The sequence below is a fragment of the Ricinus communis genome, chromosome 6 (assembly GCF_019578655.1).
Source record: "Ricinus communis isolate WT05 ecotype wild-type chromosome 6, ASM1957865v1, whole genome shotgun sequence".
Taxonomy (NCBI): Eukaryota; Viridiplantae; Streptophyta; class Magnoliopsida; order Malpighiales; family Euphorbiaceae; genus Ricinus; species Ricinus communis.
Window position 1 is genome coordinate 20,810,563 of NC_063261.1, and position 4,839 is coordinate 20,815,401.

At 38.1% G+C, this 4,839-nt stretch overlaps 1 non-coding gene across 1 annotated transcript; it reads right to left on the minus strand.

Moving 5' to 3' along the window:
- Window positions 1-4,058: 4,058 nt before the first annotated feature.
- On the minus strand, window positions 4,059-4,165 carry LOC112534796. Its single transcript, XR_003079046.2, has one exon. It is a non-coding gene; the product is annotated as a small nucleolar RNA R71 (small nucleolar RNA).
- Window positions 4,166-4,839: the final 674 nt, after the last annotated feature.

Below are 4,839 nucleotides of genomic sequence, written 5' to 3' on the forward strand. Positions count from 1 at the left end.
TGAATTGGTCCCAACACTCACCCTATGCATTTTTTTGTGTGCATTAGGTCCAAGAGAAGTCAAAGGATAATAAAGGGGAGAATTGGAGCATAATTGGACGCCGAAGCTGCCGAAACAAGCTAAGTACGAGCATGAGGAAGCTGAATATGGCCGTGTTGGTTTCAACACAGGCCGTGTTCCAAACACGGGCATCAACACGGCCGTGTTGGGTGTCATCAAACATAAAAGAAAAATAAGTTCTTAGGGAGCATGGCCATAGAGAGTAACACGGCCAGGAACACAGCCGTATTGGCGGCGACAGGGGGAATTAGTTGAAAGAAAGAAGAGTGGAAAGAAAAAAAGGAGAGCGGGGGAGAACGTCCCAAACCCTAATTTTTCTCTCCCTAAGGGTTTTCTGAGCTGAAACCAAGGGAAAAGGAGACTTGGATCAAGGTTTCAATCGGATTCCCTTCAAAGATTGAAGATTCGACGAGGTTCGTTGATTGGTTTTCAAATCGAGCAAGAGGAACAAGGATCGATTCAAGATTGAGCAAGAGGAATTGGGGCTGTTTACTCTCATCCAAGGGTGTAATCAGGTTTTCTCTACCTTTACTCTTTGTTGTAATTGAATTCTTGTGTATTTTGATAATGAACATGATTAGCTAGATTGATTAAATCCATTGGGATTTCTTTACTATGTTGGCTCAGTATTATTTTGTTGGATTGTTTGGGTTAGTTTTGTATTCTTCTTGCCTTCAGTATTAATAAGATAATGCATTATTCATGAGACATTGTGAATTGTGTGTTTAGATTGCTTTGTGTGATTGAAAAGTCCATTTGGCAATTGGAATTTTGAATAGTAAGAACTGGTTAATAATCACTTAGAGATAAGGATAATTAACTAGCCGGATAAAGAATTAACAAAGCTTAATAGAGGCGGAATAAAGCTTAATGCTAATTTAAGAATCAATCGTTAGGATGAGATTCCAACTTTAGGTTATTAGATTTAGGAATTCAGTTATCTCGAGAGAGAAACCAAATTCGGTTAAGAATTCGTCCACGGGTAGCATAATTAGACTCACCAATCCTTTATCTTTTGTTTGATTGCCAACTAGTTTAGGTTCCCTTTAGGTTTGCTCTCTTGCCTTGGTTATTTTAGTTATCAATTACTCTTGCATCTCCCTTAGAACTTAGCTTGTAGCTATTAGTTAGTTTAGAAATTATTTATCATTCATTTTAGGTTAATATAACAAAGAACAAAGGAGTAACTCTGGGCTTTCACTTTCCCGAGGAATACGACCTTGATACTCGCCATTAGTGCTAGACTGCATCGATAGGTACACTGCCTTAGATTGTAGCTACCATAAATAGCCCATCAATCTCCTTAGGGCACCTATGCTCACCAACATATGTCTTAATAGCAAAGGTATGCTCTCTTTTAATCATGCTTCCATACAGTCTCCATAGGCATCCCTTGTCACATCTCATTTGAAGTTGGTACTTACTGCTTCTCATCATCTGCACATTGTGACTATTAATAATTGCCCATTTACAAACTGCAGCTTTGCACTGATGTGCATCTTCAAATCGCATTCCAAAAATCAACTGTAAATACTTATGATCACATCTGGGATCATATACAACCCTCTTTCTCCCCTTTCTTGAATCCTCTTCAATGCCATCCTCATAAGTACTATCTGAATTCACATCCCCATAAGAGTCTTCATATTAACTTACAAAGCCAGATGCTTCATGTGCAGCATTTTCTACCCCAGTAGTGCCATCAGTAGATGATCTTTTGAACTGCAAACCAGTGTTTCTATGTAATATGTCAACAACCTCATCAACAGGCACATAATTCTTATACTTTGCTATACTTTTCTTGCTTCCACATACTCATCATCATCTGACAGTTTATTATCATTTAGTCCATCGTCTGTGTCGCTCTCATCAAGTAGTAAGTATTCAGGATCCTCTTCTGATTCTACTTGCTACTGTATTCACTCACTATGTTCAACACTGACATCAAACACAGTGTTCAACTAATCACACTCAATCTCATCCTCAATTTCATCTAAATTATCCACACATTCTGGATTTTCATTAATACAGTTAACACCAACATCTTTTCCATGAATATATTGGCTTATGCCACTAGAAAATGCTACTTGTCCTTTCTCTTCTTTGACATAGAATTGTAATTCACCATTGGCATCATCTATATTCTTAGTCATATCCATTAATCCTTTATCATCCACCATTTCCCTTAACCCATCATTCAAACTCAATCCTGGAATCTTATCAGAAATCTTTGCCCCATAATACCCTAGTTTTTATGCTTCATCAAGTATGTCTAAAAATCCTATCCTATATGGGTCTAATCCATATTTAGGCATAATATCTCCACCTACATAAACCACATTCCCACAAACAGATGCAAAACGCCCACCATAGTTTATATACACAGAAAACCTGTCAGACATTCTGTTCATAGAGTGCATGAATGTTAATATTTCAATAAGTAAAATTAGGGTTTACTATTCTGAATTGGGAATTTAGGGTTCTCATCCAATTTGAAGAAGAAGAGTGTACATGCCTTTAATTTACTTTTCTGAATCTATTCTTTACTTTGTGTTGCTTATTAGTATGAGTAACTAAATTGTCAAACCCATTTGGGGCTCCTATGTTGTTGGATTAATTTTAATGCTTATGAGATTTTGATTATCAATGCTTGTTTCTTCTTGCTTTCATTATTAATGAGAAATCACTTTATTCATGAGACGTTATGAGTTGTGGTATTTAGATTGCTTCACGTAATTGAGAAATTCATTTAGTAATTGGAAATTTGAATAGTAAGAACTGATTAATAATCACTTAGAGATAAAGGTAATTGACTAGCCGGATTAAGAATTAACAAAGCTTAGTAGAGGCGGGTTAAACCTTAATGCTAATCGAATAATTGATCGTTAGGAAGAGATTCCAACTTTAGGTTATTAGGTTTAGGAATTCGGTTATCTCGAGTGGGAGATCGAATTCAGTTAAGACTTCGTCCACGGGTAATTGCAATTGATAATCAATTTAATCTTTATCTTCACTAAAATCCAACTAGCTTAGGTCCCCTAGGGTTTGCTTTTTTCCTTCGAGAGTTTTCCTAAATCCTTTCAGATTATTTGACACTTAATTAATTATTTGTTCATATTTAATCATAGCATAATACTTCATTGATTTTGTTTAGGTTAGATAACATAAAACGCTATTGTAGGTCTAGGATCACCCTTTCCCGAGAATACGACCTTGATACTCGCCATTTGTGCTAATCTGCATCGATAGGTTTACTGCCTTAGATTTTAGCTACACAAATAGCATATAAAGTTTTTGGCGTTGTTGCCGGGGACTATTTTTGTGTGAACTAGAATGAATTTGTGTTTTTGTTAATTTAGCCATATTTATTTTTCTATCTTTATTTTGCTTTATTTTATTCTTGTATTGTTTTAACTACTTTTGTTCTTTGGTTGCTACATTCCATTCTTAGGTAGTTTATAACCAAGAGCTCTAGCTCTGATCTTATAAAGCCTTTGTCTGATCCAGAACGATCCCTCAAACTTTTAAGGAAGCGTTTACAATCAGAAGAGGAGGAGATTGAGGTTGAGGTACCTGGTGATAGACCAGAAGGGATGGAGAATCAAAATGGAAATGCCGTGGCGGACGCTAATAGAACGATGTACGAGTTTGCTAGACCATCATTGGATGGGATACAAACGAGTATACTCAGACCGGCGATGGCACCTAACAACTTCGAAATAAAGCCAAATGTGATCCAGATGGTACAACAAAGTGTACAGTTTGGAAGGCTGCCAAGCGAGGATCCCAATGCCCATATAGCCAACTTTTTGGAGATATGCGACACGTTTAAGATAAATGGAACTACCGATGATGCCATCCGGCTGAGATTATTTCCATTTTCTTTAAGGGATAGAGCAAAGAGATGGCTGCAGTCCCTTCCACTGAACAATATTACAACTTGGAAATCCTTGGCTGAAAAATTTCTTTACAAGTACTTTCTTCCAACTAAAACTGCTAAAAAGAGGAATGACATTTCTTCTTTTATGCAGATGGACGACGAGAGCATGTACGATGCCTGGGAGAGGTACAAGGGCTTGTTGAGATGTTGTCCACACCATGATCTACCAATATGGATGAAGGTTTAGACCTTTTACAGCGGTTTGAAGCTTACTACTAGGCAAATGGTGGACGCTGCAGCAGGTGGAGCTTTGAACAGCAAGACGCCGTAGCAGGCGCAAAACCTGATAAAGGAGATGTCCATGAACAACCGCCAGTGGAAATCCTCTAGGAGTCGGCCGGTCAAACAGGGAATGGTCAACCAGTTAGACTCCACGTTGAAATTTCTGCTCAAGTGGAGCTTCCGACCAAGAAATTAGACCACTTTGATGTTTGGCTCACAAAACCCAAATAAGTCATGAAGTTTTATATGGGTCTGCACTACAAGGTAAATTGTAACGCAAGAGGTATGTTTGCTATTCCCTCTACTTCATCTATTGTTTCTGCTGAGCATGAACAGGTTAATTACATGCGGAATGCACCTGGACAGCAGAATAACCCTTATAGCAACACATACAATCTTGAGTGGAGAAATTACCCTAATTTTAGTTGGCGCGATAATAATGCCCAAGGTCCACCAGGCTTTCAAAGACTACATCAGTAGCCACCACAGCAGCAGCAACAAGCTGGACCATCAAAGCTTCCTCCACCAGCCGAGAAGAAATCTAACTTGGAGGAGCTGATGATGAATTTTTCACGTCGACTGAGACAAGGTTCCAGCAGACAGACAATGCTCTTAGA